The sequence below is a fragment of the Ptiloglossa arizonensis genome, chromosome 7 (assembly GCF_051014685.1).
Source record: "Ptiloglossa arizonensis isolate GNS036 chromosome 7, iyPtiAriz1_principal, whole genome shotgun sequence".
NCBI lineage: Eukaryota > Metazoa > Arthropoda > Insecta > Hymenoptera > Colletidae > Ptiloglossa > Ptiloglossa arizonensis.
The window spans coordinates 6276486-6295810 of NC_135054.1; the positions used below are offsets into that span (position 1 = coordinate 6276486).

Below are 19325 nucleotides of genomic sequence, written 5' to 3' on the forward strand. Positions count from 1 at the left end.
AATTTAAACTTTCATGAAAGCACACATTCGTACGATCAGAAATATAGAGAAGAATTTTCATTTAAAACGGGCCACATTTAGAAGGTGAAACGTATTTTTCAAATAAACGAAGTTTTTTGAGAACGTTGAGGACATTCAACTGGACTGTCAAAAGTTTCCTATCAGTTGGTGCATATATAATTTTAAAACTGTATTTTAACCACAGTACTTTAGAGTGAAATATTTTACACAGTATTTATAATAAACAACATATAGCCATTTATCTTTGGTACGTACAAGAGCAAAATAAGAAATATTATTGCTGGCTGAATAATTTTGCGAATTTACAATGCGATGTATGCCTCTTTGTTTGAACAAATGACCAAGTTCGTGCTATCCACTCTTCTTTTCGTCACGCGACTCAACATTGCGTGTCAAGATGCTTGATGGTAGCACGACCAAAGTACGCAGGACTATTAAGATGCCAACCATATCACAGTGTGCCAAACAGCAATTTTAGCTAATAAAAAATTTTACTCACCAGAGGCAACTTCCTACATCAACCTTTTCGGAGTCCTTATAAAGAAAAGATTTCACTTTTCTAATACATGGTTGTTCGAATCACGAACAAAACTTTTTTCACTTTTTGTAGCCATTTGAATTATATTTAATTTTTTATAAAACCTAACTAATTAAGGAATCGAAAACAAGAATGTCCAACTTATATGACACTAAATGGATTCCTATTAATTGAACATTATTACTATTGGACACAATGAGAGCTCCAATTGGGCTTACACACGGATTGGTTTTAAGGTTCGCAAGTTTCTCGCATCGATTCACGATAAGTATTTGTACGAATAAGATGGACGATGTGGATGTAGCAATTTTCTTTCATATTTGATTAAAACTACAAAAGAAAAGAAAACGTAAGTCGAAAAAGCAATTCGGTGACGGAGAAACATTTTTCAATTACTTTCGTATGTTACGGTCATCGTTTGATGATTTATTAGAGAAGATAGACCGTGGTATAATCCGTAAAAATATAAACACGAGAAACGTAATACCACCTCAAGAAATGCTAGATGTTACTTTAGGGTAATTGAAACAAAATATTGTTTCTATTAGAATCAATTTACTTTACACGAAAGAAAATTATATTTAAGGTAAGTAGAAGAAGGATAATTTAAAACAGAGTATTAGTAATAATACATGCTAATTTTATAATAATGAGATATAATAATTTGTATTACGAAGGTGTGGTTTCGCTATGGTAAGATTTTCTGACTAGATTGGGATTATTTTAGATAATTGAAAAGATAGATTTTCCTGATATGGTTTACACGTATTTATATTTTAATAGAAATGATGTCTAACCTGATCAGACCTGATGTCTAATGATCTTCTAATATTTTCAATTAGTTTCATGATTTTCATTCTAAACATTAATACATTGTACATTATTTTCTTAGAATCAGTAGCTACCGATTCGTTATATTCAGTTTCTATGCTATAAGTAGTATCTCGAGATTCTCGAGACATAAAAAAAAATACTAATTGATCTTCTTATATATATATATATATATACTGTCTTGTTTGCATCAGAATCCGATTTATTATTTTCATTCCTTTTTTTGTTTAAGGTTCGAATATGGTAATTGCGAGCGTTTCGTGACTCGTTCATACGCTTTTTGATACTGAAATCTGTCTCGAGTAAAGTGTCGTTTAGTTTGTACTGAAATTTATAAAATTGTGAATTGAGCAACCGAAATGGTCGAGTTGCCCGAACTCATTTTCACGGATGAGCAACGATTTAAAAATTTTAAACACGGTTTCAGTTCGTTTCCTATTCCTTCTCTCCTTTGCAGCGATAAATTTAATGTGGAGGTTCGGAGTAATTTGAAAAAAATACAACTTGTCCACAACATACAGACCGACAAGCAGATATACCACAACGGTTAATAAACGACAAGCAGTTGTGTACCAGTGTTCGTTCTCCTCCTCGTGACTCCGTCAATTTGACTAATTTTTAAATAAAATTCGAATCTTATACCCTAAAGTGATCACGCTTTCAGAAAATGCAACGAACGAACATTTAACGTAAAAGCTCCCTTAACATTGTAATTATCCAAACGGTAAATTTATCCTATTTCAACCTTCTTTGTTAAACTCGCTCGATCATTAACGGTACTTTTGGCGCAATTTTTGTAACAATTATCGGAGAAGAGATTCAATTGTATCGATAAATTAATTTCAAAGGTATTTACGTGCGTGATCCAATATAAATAGGTACACTTTCATCGCTGTTAGTTCTAGCGTTAATCCCTTACCGTACTTTGACGAGTGTGACTCGTGATAACAATTTTGGACCAAACACGAATATCATGAGATATTCAGTCCACGAATATCGTGGAACGAAATGCGAGCCAAACGTGAATATCACGAGGCTGACTCGTGAAACGAAGATCGGGACATATAGACTAAAAAATATTTTGATGGGAGAGATAACGGTTAAACAGCAACGAATGATATGTTTATCAACTGTTACGAACAAGATCTGCTTTTTAGTTGATCGCCAAGAGCTCGTTAATAATACGTAAACGCATCACAATTACTTATTATTCGAAGCAAGAGAGGATTGAACTGATATACATTTATGGTAAAGTGAAATGGTGCATAAGAGAAGCTATACGTAATCCTGATATTATCCTACAATTTTATCACATATTTGGTATTCGAGGTGACTCGAAGATCACGATTCAGATATATTCAAATGTATTTTTTCGGTCGTTACAAGATGAAATAAAAAAAGAAGTTTCTCCGATAAAGAATAACCATGACTTTGAAAATACTGAACAAATTTTTCTTCTATGGTATTCCAATTTCGATACCATTTAAATTATATCACAAATATTTGTCGTACCGTGAAAAGTAAAGCAGATATTTAGGTGACTTCCTTTAGCTGAGATACCCGTTACATAAAAAAGAAAAAAGAATTAGATCGGTATGGCTACATCACCGGTGTCCACATTTCGGCTGGTATTGCAACTCTTCTCGCGCTTCACTCTGCCCTCTTCCGTACTAAATGGTACGAAAAGAGGTTAGAGAAATTTCAACCCAATTCAACGCAATTCACGAAAAGGACGAAAATCGTCATTGAAGTCGTCCCTTTTTACCGCGTTCTCTTTCTCGCGAAACGTCCACGTTCGTCTCTTTCATAATTCTCGCGTTTCTCGTGCGTTATAATCAGATCGTAGTTTTCGGTCGCGACGAATCTGGTCGCTTCACGGTCGAGTTTGGGTCGTGTCGTCGATAATGAGAGGCGGATAATTGTATTTTGATCGAATAGCTTCAAAGGGGTTCGCGTCGATCGAACGCCGTAATCGGTCTACTATGCGCGCCGGTTCAAATATGCATTCACGATATCTGATATAGGCATCCATCCGTGGAATGCAGGTGCGCGTGCACCGGCCGGAAATTCCCTGTAGATTAAATTCGTGCGTGCGAAATCGGCGAGTGGTCGGGGAACCGGTAGGGGGTTGAATACCGGAGCCCTAGAGTGCGCGAAGGGAGAAACGTCGCGATCGAAGCGAAGAGAAACGAGAGAACGGACAAAGCACCGAATATCCCCGGTTCTGGAAATTCCAGGAAGTACTCGAATCGGAAACTGGTTACCTCGGTGAGTAACGGTGGGCTGCGCTTAGGTTTTCGGTCTCCGAAATTTCGCAATCGCCACCGCGAGCCCGTTCGCGGATTTAACGAGTAAACACTTCGCGCTGCTTGTTTCCACGACGTACCGCGTTGCTGATTGTAGTGTGTTATATCCGGCCGAGTGCTGGCCGAAGGGGTGCGGAGAAAAACGTAAAAAGCAACGGTGTAACTTGCTACTGGGTAACGAAGAGTTGTCGGCCAGGCTAGATGGGTTACGCCTTAACAAGGGAGAAAGTCGCTGTTCGCAGCCCAGCGTTCAAATTTCCGAAATTTTGTGTAATTTCGCGGAAGTTTTCACATATACGTTATCAAAGTATCGATTCGGTTCATTCTGTATTGTGCGTCACGGATGTGTAACGTTGAATTGCGAATAGATCGCATCATACTGCGGACCAATTGACGCGTATATGCGACGTATCGGGAAATGAGAATTTTATGAAATAATAAGAAGATATTGGAGATAGAAACATTTGCGAAGTTATATTGTTCCGTATTAATATATTTTTATGATATTCTTTGATACCGACGGATTCGAGACACTCGAAGTTAGCGAAACAATCGTAAATACAATGTATACATTTCGGCTGGAGTCAAGGATGCATCGTGTTTGTGTGTTTATGTTTGCTGTGAAGCGACTGGCTTTGCTTATATACAACGTTCGAGAAAAGTCGCTGAGTAAAGTAAAAATGCATTGCTCGAGCCAAGAATAAATCGTATATACCGACAACAGCGAATTATTTAAAGAGATAAAGTGCGTAAGAAAAATCTGTCGTGACACCGGACTAGCGTTCTGTCATTGTTCACATTATATAGAAGCATTCGATGTAAGCAGATAAAAACTTTATTCATTTCTTTTGTTGAAAATTGAAATTCAATTTCCGTTACACATATGTGATGCTGAGCGATACATACATGTTAACGAACGTATTAAGGGGATATTTTTGTCCAGAATTTTAAAAAAATTGATCTCTTCTTAGTGCTTTCCTTTAAAGTAAATCGACGTCGAAAATATGTCTGCAACAGGATTTGTTTGAATTCGAAATATTTACGAAATTAACAGTTGTAGCACACTGATAAGAAAAACTTTAAACGTATTTTTCTCAAATCTTCATTTCCTGAACCCAGAAGTGCACATTGTCTTAAATTATATTTCACCGATTAACTTGAAATTTGTACAGAATCTCCAGCAGACGTGTGGTTATCGTATGAATTACTGTTTCACGTGCTATAAACTCCAAAAACAAACAAAAAAAAATGAAAAAAAAAAGCGAAAGAAACGATGTTTAAACTTAAAAATGTCGCCATTTCTTTAATTGTCAAGATTTTTCATTTCTGATGGTTCACACCGTAGTCATATTTATACAAAACACGATTTGTTTATTTCAGATCGAAGGAACGGTCTGAATCTTGAACACCAGCAAAACACTTTTCTTTACAATAGTTTTTTCAGCCAAACATGGTTTATAGTTTTTTTTCACATCCCGAAAAAAGTCGAGAAAATCGCATTCTAGACAAAAATACCCTTTTATGGGGATGTAGTATAGTTCACGTGTTCACTGCCTCTAATTTTTTTCGTGCACTTTAATGTTTGAGAGAGGAAGAGTTGAGGGAGAGAGAAATTTCACTCAGTAATGGATTCTGAACAGAATATACATCGTCAACGGAAAAAGTGTCACAAGTACTATATTCAAAAATTACCCGGTAGATGGAAAATTTATCGACTAATCCTTGTGCGAGCGGCTAGCAACACGGCTTCTTTTAATAATTTTTTACATTCTGTAAAACCCTTTCACATCTATTTGTGTTTCGTGCCAAATCCGGCTCTAAGATTTGTCAAAGAAATAACGAACCAAGGTAGATGAATGTCAAGCCAGTGAATTAGACCCGTAAGTCCGTGGAGGTAGGTGGTTAACGAGGAACTGTCGAGCTTTTTCTCATTTTTCTACGTTTTTTAGCAGAATGTACTTCACATATGCGACAAGACTCTACAATCCTTTTTTCGTCCATCTGCACCTCGTTGTTACGCGGAATCACTTGTAGAAGAAATGTATATTAGTATACGCGTACCTCTTTAGTGTTAATTTTCTTGAAAAATGTTGCGTTATTTGTACACTGGAGGCTCAATTTTGAATAGTTGAAATACAAAATTCTTCTCTTAATTACTGTAAAAATATACGACAATTATTTGTTTTTTTTTCTGTAACGTATTATTATATAAAATATAAATAAGGTAGGAGGAAAGAGCGTCGACATCAAAGATTTCACGAAAGTAGTGGCCATCTAATGGTTCCTTTTCATGTGCTATACTTTAATATTTGGTCATCCTGTGTGCACCATATTTTGTTTCTTTCTAGCATCAATTTCCAATTTTCTTTTCAGCCCAGAAATTATATTGGTAGTGTACATCGATGACAATAGCAGAATATTTCCCTTTTTCGACATATACGAGCAAAGCGTAACATTTTTACAGTTCGCGTGTCAGGGATGAAGGGATTTCTTTGGGAATGTACTTTTTATTTCTCTTTATTGTGTCTATGATCGTCAACTTCCAAGATAATAAAGCTTTTACTAAGGGAAGAGTTGTAAAAAAGTTATTCATGGTAATGTTTTTACGTGACCTTTTATAAGCAGCAATCAAATCTTTTACAACTCGTTCAATCTGGTTTGTTTCACGGTCTGGCTTAGGTTTACTAGTGTAAATTTGTTCAGATAATGGTTATGATTTTTGCATGGATGATGTACACGGTCTGAAATTTTTCGTAAACAACTAATTATTATAGAAAACAAAGATGGGATACATCTATCATAATTTTGAAAGGAGCCATTTCCACGTCAACTAGCTAAACATGTACAAAATTGTTACAGTGTTACATTAATTTTTTACATTCATTATATTAATACATTAATACATTCATAACAATACAGTGTAATTTTTTGGTACAAGACCATAATAATAAATGTTCAAAATGGTAACCTGTAGCTTCTAAACACTTATTAATGCATTTAGAAAACGATTGAATGAAAGATCATTAATTTTGTCTCCTGATTCTTCGACAGGCAACTGTAATACACTCTTTCATAATTTCAATATTGGTAAATAGATCGTGATGTTTTTTTTTTTTTTAAGCTAGCCACGTAAAAAATAACTTGACGATGTTAGATCAGGTAATCTCACCGGTCAGGGAACTGGAGGAAAAAATTCTTATTTATTTGTACTTGATTTCGAGCCCACTCCCAAAATGTCGATCGACTTTGAAAATTAGTTTAAATTAGGTTATAGATTTAAGTTGGTAATAATCTATTATGACTGATAGTCGGGGCATGTGAATAGTGTGTACACGTGTGTGACGAGTAATGTTAATCTTTGTGTTAATAAATAATTAAATAGATATAAATAGAGTTCTCCCAGTTCTCTATTATTCTTATTCCCCAACAGTATTTGTGCAACCAGGGTATCATTCGCAAAGAGTTCGTTCCATCACGTCAAACAGTGAATCGGGAATATCGTGTAGAAGTATCGTCTCGTTTATTGTACAGAATTCGTTGAGCGAAATATCAACTTCACGAAAGCGGAAGCTGGTTCCTTTTGCGCGACAACATGGGACCTCACTGTGCGGTATCGGTAAAGCAGCTTTTGACAAATAAAGGAATTCCAGAATTATATTTACCCTTATATCCATCTGATTTATCCCTACCAGACATTTTTCTACTTCACAAAGTTAAGTCCACACTGAAACGGAGGAGATGTAAAGATATGGAGGGCATTGAAAGAAGCGTACCAAAGAAACTATTGGTATTACACGCGAGTGAAATCGACAAATATTTCCAACAACTTTACGAACGACCACAGAAGCGTGTAATATCTCAAGGAGATTATTTCGGAGGATGCTAATAAATTTGATCAATTTCAAAAGCGATTTTCTTGAAACTTGTACAATCCTGGAACTGATTTCTTAATTCCTGTATTAAATATACTGGCTATTATATTTTCAAAATTTTAAATACTTTCAAACGTTAGAAAAAACTTTTTTCCACCCGGGGTCTTATTTAGTAATTTATATGTTAATTAATACGTTACATTCTAAAAAATTGGCGAGTGACAAAATATATTATATAGAGTTTGTCAGATCAGATGGAGGTAATAAAGAAAGCACTTGTAAAATATAATTGCACTGCTTTTTTTTTTTAATTAAATACTTCAATTAATTATATGCGTTGTTCTACGTTTAATAAGTGTAGTTAAGATATTTGAAAAATGAATGATTTGTAAAATATTTCAAAATTTTTTATCAAGTATGTCGTGTATTCAAGTGTTGTATTCAAATATTCTAGCGACAAATGGTTGCAAACATTTGACGGCTACTGTACCAATTTTTTTAACCATTTCGATATGTCTTTCGTTTAAAACTCTTCGTAATTTACATATGTTTCGAATATCTTATCCTGTAATTTTCATACGCAGAATAACGCAGAGAATTGATTCATGCGAAGAAAAGAAACATAATTCCATTAAAAATAAACGATACAGTTGCACTTTAGAAAAGCAATGTTATAGGAAGTTAGGTATTCTTAAACACTTCAATTTCTTCTATTGTCAACCATAAGAGAGACGTGAGCAGATCGTTTGGTTAACACATCCTGTATATTTTATCCCTTGTAAATTTCTCAGTTTTGCTTTATATATATACATGTATGTATAACTTCTAGACGAGTCGACCATCAGCATTGCACAGAATTCTTAAATAGTTCACGATCTCCTTGTACTACGCGTTTGTAATGAAAATTACTGCCGAGTATATTGTGCTGAAATTTTCGTTCAATTATATTACAAACGTGTGGTTAATTGTTCTACGTAATCCGTACATGGTTAGTGACATTTTTCTTAATCACGGTCCCTCCTATAATTTACAGTGTTTTTGAAATAGCTCGAGAAAACAGAGTCGAAACGTCGTAATGTTGTTGAATAACTAATTGTTTGTAACGAATACCAAGAAATCGAACACCTTTTCGTTACGTCGATTTCGTTTACTATTTTTTCGTTTATTATATCGATTATGTACCACTCTACAGACGACTCTTCGCGGTAATCACAGTTACTGTTGCACATGTCCAATGGCGTACCAAGTCCCGGTATTGAACTTTCAATGATGAATTGAATTGACCAATACCAGGTTCCACATATGCGCGGGGACACTTCCATTCGTAGCGCCAAGCTTTTTATCTGGATATTAAATGTCGAGAAGTGGAATTTTTCTGGAGATTGAATCGCCGGATTGAACCTATGACTCCGGATACATTTCGGCCAGACACAGAACCCGCTTCCGGAAACAGACTCGAATCTCACCCCACGCGTCTGCTGTTTTGTGCAGCGTGTGTTGCGCCGAAACGTGACGGCACTGCCGACGAGTCGATATGTCAACGTGACGTACTACAGACTTTTAATATTCTTCCTTCGAATTGGATTCGTCTGTGCGTGTACACCACGATGATGTCCCGCGTTTCTTCCTACTTGGAAGAATTTATAATTTCACGAAAATCCGTCACCTGTTTTTGGATCGAATCTTCATCCGGGGCACATTACTCTTCAAATAATATGTAACTTTACTCTTAGATTCATTAGTGCACAACGTTTCAAATTCTTCAAAGATAATTTTCCTTTTTGACACGTTGGTGATACTTTGCTCCTAGAAAATTAGAGAATATTTCAAGAAGTATACTTATGATACCTGTATTATCCCAATTACGTTGCAAAAGTACTCTAACAATTGACACTGTGAAGTAGATGATTTCTTTTGGTCAATACTGTTTTTATATTTTAACGTACAATTGTACCGTTTTTATGAAAAAATGGACAAAAATTGTACACGCAAACTTTGTGCGTTAATAATTTAACATCGACTATTCTATATTTTAGAAAAAGATAAACAAAGAAATAATAAACACAAAGGATAAGGTAATTGTCCCAATTATCGACAAATTTATCAACAATGGTCAATTTAAACGATAATAGAAAATTTCGAGTATTATTTTTTGCTTACATTAGAATATTAGGGTAATTTATTTTATGTTAAGATTTTTAAGCATCAAGTCATTAATATTTAGGGATTCAAGTGTAGGTGTAGGTGTCCCAGTCATCGTCGTATCAATATTTGAGTCTTCGACAGTCTAATAGAAACCATAAAAACCATTTTTTAACATTTGTAAAGCCATTTACAAAAGTAATACAAACTTGTGCACAACTTGTTGAAAACTCAATTACCACGATCATTGCATATATTAATTTCACATTAAAATTCTTCATTTTTGCTGTAAACGATACCGTTCTTTGTTTACAATTTTTATTGCGTCTTTACTTAAGTCGTGATCACAGTGTTGTCAATATTAATAGATAAAATATCAAGCTTATACTTTACTAAAAATGAGGAACATAATGCCTTTATTGAACTATTAATGGTAACTAGAATGAAATAAATTGGAAGCGTCGAAAACACATTTCACATTTAACTCTTAATAATCATATACGTGAAATAAATTGAAAGAGTCGAATAATGACGCATGACGAGTCGAATTGTTTGGCTGGCGAAGATGCTTCGTTACGATTGTTATTAATTAGAAATTAATTTTCGATCAACTCTCGACAGATTGGATCTGTGAATAAACATGAAAATTGAAATTTTTCAATAGGTAAAATATACAATTCCACGTGGCTTCTAACTTGTGATTATCCATCCACACGAGTCAAAGTGTCGCTCGCGCTAAACAAATAACAGTGACGAAGATGATACTTATTACTAACACAGAATTATTAAACTTACACTACATAATGTCGTCCTCTAAATTAAACAATACATTGTATCGTCAATGATCCACTAAAATATTTCTGCCTGACCAGTTAAATAAAACATACGAATATTACGGTTTAATAGTAAATCCAGACACTTTTTTCTTCAATTTGATTTTAATTTCGAGTCAATTGTAACGATTATTTGAACAATACACCGTAAATGGTATGTACACACGGTGGATCAACGAGTTTCTCGCTTTGGACTTCAACGGCGATTTTTATAGAAAAATTAAAACGACGAAAAAGCAAATAATGTGTAACGCAATATAGGAAACGATACCTGCGGTCTCGTTTAATTCTATTCAATTCTGACTGTTTATTTTATATTCTGAGAGAAGCTTAAGCTTTTAAACGGTTGGTTAATACATCTCCGAGCACGTAAATAGAATACCGTGATTGGTCGAGTTAAAATTGAACGAACCTCATAAATGGTGTATGAGAAAGAAGCCCTTATCGTTCACGTATAAAAACGCACCTCAAGCGTGCATGCTATTGCATAAAGAGCGTGCGATGTTCTATTGTGCACAGGTGTACAAAATGAGTATTATCACATCTGTGCACAATGGAACGTCACACGCTATACTTTGAGAAATTCGATAGCAATGATTTCTGAGAAGCAATTTCGACGAAACAGGACTGGTAATTAAGTGCTTCTCCGTCCGTGTCTTTGGAAATAAGTAACTGTCTCGCTTTACTAGAAATGATTAACCAGGAATGATCAACTGGAAATTTAAGGCAGTTGAAAGGTAGCCTGTAGCAAATCAAGAATAAACAAGAAGATATAGAAAAAATAGAAATTCGTCGCAGGAGTACTGAAGCATATTACTTGTATTATCCAAACTGATAGGGACGTGACACTCGTTATTACATAAATTCTGCACCGAACGTCTATATTTAATTACACAAGTATCACGAATAAAACTTATCTCGTAACCACACGAATTACTTCGGCCACCATGTGAGATTATCATACGGTATAAATAAATTAACGAACAAAGGATAAGATATCGTGTCTTTTTGACATCTCGAGTTGTCGATAACTAACAATTGCCCATCTCCGTTCGTTCGCATACTCGGTGGAATATTAGTAACGCGTAATAATTGATTAACACGTATAACGATATGTACGAAAATATTTTTGGTCTCGCGTTACTCGTCGTACGTTTAAGTAAAATAAGGTAAATTTTCTCGAATTCTTTTATCGTTCGAACATATTAATCATTCAACATTAATTATTTTCCATTTCTCGTTGACTCGAATTATTATCCGACACAATTTTTACCTACGGAGATTTTTTCGAGGCGTCCATGTTTCTTACCATTTGTTACGTAAGCTACGACGATAGTTTCGATACCTCGAATACGGTCTCCCATCGTGTATTCCTTGTGAGGTGTTGGATGTTAGCGAGGAGTATCCTTGCCACGGGAGATCGTATTTCTTTTTGGGCTTAGCTTTCGTACTTGGAACAAACGTCTCGGACCAAGAGATCACAAATCCTCGCTTGTATTGCCGGATTCGCTTCGGCATCCTGTCTGCAGGAAGACTCGACGCCCTCATTTCAAGGTGGATTATGCGTCATTCGTCGAGCGACAGGAAACTCTCGAAACGGAAGCCGGTTATCTGTAGGACGAATGTCAGCCGCAGGCATGACAGACCTTTCCGTGTATCTATGTATATCATCGTCGTGGTCTGGCCATTGTTTTCACTTCTGACAGGGCAGACCATGCTAACTGGGATCTCGATAATTGCCGAGATCGCTGCGAATGCTTGGCCAGACGGAAGCTTCGTATTCGATCCCATCCCGTGAAATTTTCTATCCTTTGGCTTCTTCGGTTGCAGTTCGTGAAATTAGAGCAGTATTCCGACATTTTGCACACACGGTGGCAGAGAACCATAAACGAACCAATGTGAGAATACCTTGGGTACTAAATATTTGCAACATTAACCTCCTCGAATTGTTTTACTCGACACACGGTTCTTTGCTGTTTTATTAAACATTTGGAATTCATCGAATATGGAAAAATAGACGAAAAGGACGAAAACAAGTTTAATTTGGATTACACGGATGAATGGAATTATTACTTACATAATCTGAAAGAGACGAAAGTTATTTTTAAGTCGTCGACAAACGAGAATATGATAATATGGGTCCGATGTCGAATTTTTATAATATCGTTAAATAGATATACGAACGAATGGAAAAGCATGTCGTACTTATTGTACGTGGCAAATCATTTTTTACAAAATTTCTTCTCTTTGGAAAATATGACAGTATTGGATTGAATTGTTCATTTTTCAAATCTAATGCATAGAAAACACGGAACTGTTTACACAGCAAGAAGACAATTCAAATGTATAGGATCATTGAAACGTTATATCCTGGAGAAATAGTGTCAATAGAAACGAAAAGGAATTTAGAAATTGCATAAAACTGTACTAAAACGCTAATTAGATATTTCTCAAAGAAGAGAGGATGTTAATAAATTTTAAGAGGATATACCACCTCGACTGTGGCATCAAAACAGAGGGTATTTTCGTAAATTTTTGACAATAGAAGTACAATAATTTTATTATCCTTTCAAAAACGTTATGAAATTTACAAAATTCAAAACATTGTAAAAACTTTCTGACATTTCAAAAAACACAAAGTATTTTCACCAACCATGTTTTTGTTACATTTCAGGAAACAATTATAAAAAAAAGTCGTACGTCATAGAATATACAATATGACAAAGAATATTATTGCTTAATATCGTCAAAATCGAATTAACGGTATTTCGTTTATTTGGTATTTTTTTTTCGTTTATTCGTTTATTCGATAGGTATCATATTTTTGCAGTTAATACGATTGTTAAATGGGACCTTTTTTATATCATGTTTGAGGAATCAAATTATCATTTCATATCAAAGAAATTTGTACGAAATGTTTATATATTTCAAACAAATTAGGTTCTATTAATTTTTGTGATTTAAAATAGATTCTTTGTCAGCTTTCGTGTACTTTGCAGTTAATTCGAATGTTCTCTCTTCGTTCATTATTTAATTTATTTTCTTTGAATATTTGAAACCCAAAAGTGGAAAAGAAATAAAGAGTTTTTTGAATCTTTATTGGCTGGTTATAGCCGGTAACAAATATGCAAGATGTTAATTTGGCATAATTAAGCGACCAATATGTCAAACTTCTCGTATTTCACTTGAAAGTGGCATTATATTTTAAAGTTGACAAATGCTCCAAAACTGGTACCTGTGTTTAATTGCATCTCGATCACCATTTTGCTCGTGAAATTATAAAATGGCTTAAAAAAAGGTTTCTCCTTTGGGCGAGAAAGAGCAACTCCAAACAAAGCGATTGTTTTAAAATACGAAAGATTCGGTTGCAAGGAGGCACGAATTGTCCCTTACTGCACGATGACTTCCTTAACGAGGGTTGGTATTGTTAAAGAAATGTTGGTCGATTGTCAAGGACGACCGCAAACTGTTTTTGTAAACTGTTTAAAGCAATGAAAACACTGGTTAGAAAGAAACGCAGTATACCCTATAATTCGGTTCATAACTTGAATCAAGTTATGACTGGTCACGTAGATTTGAAAATAAACCACAAAGGTTAATTTTGAACGCCTTTTGTTTGCAATTAAATCTGGAGCTCGATCGATAGTCCTTAAAATATTCGCTAACAATGAGTTGTGGCTCCTATAAGTTTCAGCTCCGTTACGCCTCCGTTGTATATAGCGTTAATTAATTTTGATATACTAGTTATAAATCAATAATTCTTGTGCAGGTTCTAACGAATTTATTCTTATAAGATTCTTTGTAATTTCGTGTAACTTAGTTTGTGTTTTTGCACTGTGCACCGTTATCGCGATTGATGCACGTGTGATCGTCTCGGAATCTTAAATGTCCTTTTCTTCGGACAATGTTCGAACTGTTACACAAGAAAAGTAATCGAAGTCCTGGTGTATTTGTTAACTTCACAGTTCAGGGAACGAACAGTCGATTGTACATTATCGACCATCGCATCCTTCATTGCAACTAGCTTTCGTTTAACGTGTTTCTCACGCGTCTACCGACTCCGTGTCGATTATACGTCAATTCAACGCTACAGTTTCCCATTGTTTGTCATACAATAAGCAGCTGTAATTTGTGGTTCGAGTAACGCTCACGTTAATGTATTTCTCTTCAAATTTATTGTTATCAAACAATTAGCCATTGTTTCCACGATAATTAATTATCGTGAATTACTAGCAAGATTTAATAGCTGATAATACTTTATACTTTTCTCTCTTGATATTTCATTGTCTTCAGTTTGCGAATGCGGTGCAAATTGTGAAATACACAATTTTTATTTTCGATGCTTGGAAATATTTTGAGCTTTATTTAAAAAACGGAAATCGATGAACTTTCCTAAACTGTGACTATTTCTTCAATCGATATGATCTCGTTTATTTAGCTTTACGTGTATCAATATCTAAAATTCCGAAGCAGTACTAAGACAGTTAGTTGTTTTAACAAACAAGCGAGTATATTACTAGATACATTCGATTGTTAAAATTTTCAATGTCGAACAATTAGAATGCGATCGAATTTTCTAGGTATTCTATCGAGTGTTCCTAAACTACTTGGCGAAACATTTTAAGGATACTCTACTGGTGAGCTTGAATGCTTTCAATGTAAGGGTTGAAGAGATAAAGGTGTAAATTAAAAATACTAAAACAATTAGTTCTTTTAACGAACGAGCGACTATATTACTAGATACATTCGATTGTTAAAATTTTCAATGTCGAACAATTAGAATGCGATCGAATTTTCTAGGTATTCTATCGAGTGTTCCTAAACTACTTGGCGAAACATTTTAAGGATACTCTACTGGTGAGCTTGAATGTTTTCAATGTAAGGGTTGAAGAGATAAAGGTGTAAATTAAAAATACTAAGACAGTTAGTTGTTTTAACGAACGAGCGACTATATTACTAGATACATTCGATTGTTAAAATTTTCAATGTCGAACAATTAGAATGCGATCGAATTTTCTAGGTATTCTATCGAGTGTTCCTAAACTACTTGGCGAAACATTTTAAGGATACTCTACTGGTGAGCTTGAATGCTTTCAATGTAAGGGTGGAAGAGATAAAGGTGTAAATTAAAATGCAAGTGGAAACAAGTGATGAATAAATTATATTTTCGCGATAACATTTTCACCAAGTATAGTTAAGATTTATCCTAATGTACATGTATAGTTCATTAGATGTTTTGTAGTCACGTAACACGAGTTCGCGGTCTGCTTATAAATTCGAATTTGGTTACCCGGTGGTAATTACTAAGAAGTACCGTATGATTTTCATACTTTGTCTGAAATTGCTATGTGACTGGCGAGTGAAAGGTGTTGCATATTGCACCGAGATGCGGTAATTCCGCGCGTATGCTATCTATCCAGGCTTACCGTGCCGCGTCGTGTTGAATTCATCAGAATGCGGACTGAACTTCTCATCCATAAAACGCTATTAATTATTCGTTGATGCAAGGATGAAATGGAAATTCCGTGGCGTATTTTTCCTGCTTCTACCGTATAATTTGTGGAAGCTCCCACGGATTCCGTGGACCTGAATATTCAGCAAATAAAAAATTTTATTTTGAAACACGATAACATTTATTAATAGTAACGAATTGTTAAAGAAAGAAATTTACATTAAAGATACAGGTGTTCGGAGAGTTTAAGTCCGTACGGTACCGATATTAAAATCATTCTTATTCGAAGTTCTGTGTGCAATAAAAGTTAGCCTCTTCATGGACGAATTACTTTGTTTCAAATGAACAAAACTTCGAACCGATATCGATCTATGATATCCATTAATCTTGCGACAATCGTAGTGTGTTATACAATTGGGAAATTTGATGAAAATTATTTATTTACTATGTTAATGGTTACTTTTGTGTGATAATATTTAAAATAACTTAAATTTAAATTTCCACATATTTTCCAGTATTTTAAAAGAAGTTAAGCTCGTTTTAAAGTATGCACAATTCAAAGAGTGAACTTGTTTTTCCTCGAAAGGTTAAAGAGTTGGATAGTATTCCTAGATTCAGTTCTGTTTTCAATACCGGAAGTTTACATGCGTAGGTGAGAACAGAAAATATACTGATGACGATTTACAGCTGTTTCCTAATTGTAGAATGTTTACGAGCTCGATGAGTTTGTCTTGTGTTCCTTTGTTCAAGGAAATCGGTCTATGGATCAAAGTTCGTTTTTCCAAGTATCTAAGATTGTTGTGTACAAATTTCAGGAGTCAAAAGATTTGCAAAACTTTTTAAAGAAAAGATAAGAACAGAGAAACAAAAGTTCTTAAACATAAAATGCTTAGGTTTGAACAGAAATCGTAAAAAATAGAAATAAGCATTCTTTTGTAATAGGAACATATATTTTGTTCATCGATACCAAAAAAGTTTTCAATTCGTCTACTTTTAGATTGTAATGTATACTAAATGGTATTGAGTGACTTCGTACGTTGGCCAATGTAAATACATTTACAATACGACGTAAGGGTCTTGAACCTTGTCGTTAGTTAGATCATAACTGCCATTTTTGTCGACATGATCGATAGCAGTATCTAGTTTTAAAGAATTCTTTGTTTCTTTGTTTTAGATGACTGCCTTGGCAATACAAAACACGACTCTTACTTCACACTTATTACACACGAATGCAGTTCCATATACACTTCAAATGAGCAGACATTTGAGTCAAACACAAACCAACTCTATTAATTCTCACGCGTAATTCAACCTTAATGCGGAACCATTAGATTAATTTGTACGCGGAAATAGTGCTCTTTGCAATAAATTTGCAAATACACTAAGGAGTGATCTACGCCAACAAAATTAATAACACGACAATTGAAATAATTTGATACAGAGAAGTAGAAAAAATCCAACTGATGAACATAAACGAGACTTATACACAAGATGGAGTGAAAATTGCAGTGCAATCGAAAAAGGAACAATTCTTCGTATAAAAATACATTGAATGTATAATATAACAATTTTTCGTTCGAGGCTTCGTTTACGACACAATCGAGTATAAAAATTTGTCGAGCACGCAAACGATTTAATAAGATGTAACTAACGGGTCTGACCATTACTCGATGTTTCTACTTGCGTTGGTGTTTATAAACATTGAGAGCGCCACGGAATTATCTATTTTCGGTGGTCCTATCCTCTAACTACTTCAAATCATACGAAACGGGTAATAACCACCGTGGAATATTTACAAAAACAAATACATGTAAAAATAATGGGTAAATGGGTAAAATCCTATATAGATCGCGCGAGTAAAGATGTTACGGAGGAAAAAGAAAATTGGAACGAACGAGAGTCACTTATATTGAGCGTGAACAATTATAGTGAAATACGAACAAACTGTTATCAAAATAAAGAAATTTGTATCGCGAATGTGGAATCGTGGCGTTTTGAATTCAATTGAATGAAACAATCATGGCGTATCGTATTCGTAGAATAAAAGTGCGGTTTAATCGCGTGAATAGAACCGAAACATATTTAATTTGGATGTGTCTGTGTAAAAATTACAATGATTATTATTACGAGAACACATGCGCAAGGCTATTGCGACACACCGTGTAACAGTTCTCCGTTTAACGTTATGGTACACTTTATATCCCCGATTCTGGGCCTACGTGACCTAGGTCAGTAGGTCATGGTTGTCTGAGGGGATGCGAGAGGCGTAGGCCGAGTGCACTTGTCTTTTAGGGTGATCACTGGGACGATAAACAGACGGTGGGTCTGGTTCTCTTTCGTTGGTTACAACCCTCTGCCTAGGGTCGCAGGTTCCTATTGTTGTTGCGGTGGTGACGATGAATATATATAAATACATTAGTATAGTATCATAGTGTTATAATTGTAGTATTCGAATAGGTGGTATTACAATAGGTTTCTCTGTTTACTAAAGATAGATCGATTACGATTAAACTGCACTGTTATTCTACGAATACGATACGCCATGATTGTTTCATTCAATTGAATCCAGAACGCCACGATTCCACATTCGTGATAGAAATTTCTTTATTTCGATGATAGTTTGTTCGTGTTCCATCATAATAGTTCACACACAATGTAAGTGACTCTCGTTCGTTCTAATTTTCTTTTTCTTCTGTAACATCTTTACTCGTTGAATTTCTATGAAATTTTACCCATTTACCCATTATTTTTACATGTATTCGTCTTTGTAAAATTAAAGTAATCGCCTTAGTGCCCTCATTACATCTTAGTGCCCGTCTGCGTCTTTACAAGTCTCTCGTCTTACTGCGTCTTTCCAACTCTCCTCTCTTAGTAGTTCTTTACAAGTCCCTTCTCGTACTCTAACTCTCCCGAACACGCTTCTTTCGTACCCTGTATCCTTACGCGCATTCATTCCCTTTCGTTCTAATCCCCAATCTCTCTCACTTCAGACATCTAGTCACGTTCGACCATCTCGATGGTTCGTCTTTTCCAAACACTCTTCATTTTCTCCAGACCACGCGCATTTCCTTTCGCTCTCGCGTGTTTCCACGCTCGATCGCTTCGCACGACCCTCTGTAAAGGGTCGCTCGTGTCCTTCGGGAAACCTGGCGACAGATCGACGCCAAACGGTTTAACCTAACGCAGGTTCATTCGCACGCAATGTATCCTCTAGGCCTGCACTCGAAACAGGCCCGAGTGGGAACGGAAAATTTCGATACCACACTATACTTATTCTCACGCTCTCTCTTTCTTTCACACACCTGACATTCAAGCCCATAATTTATGATA

General features: G+C 35.1%; 1 protein-coding gene across 2 annotated transcripts in view; it reads left to right on the forward strand.

Moving 5' to 3' along the window:
• Cad87a (cadherin 87A) overlaps nt 1-19325 on the forward strand; it is a 450687-nt gene that overhangs the window by 181408 nt on the left and 249954 nt on the right. The gene's annotated exons all lie outside the window — the stretch shown is intronic.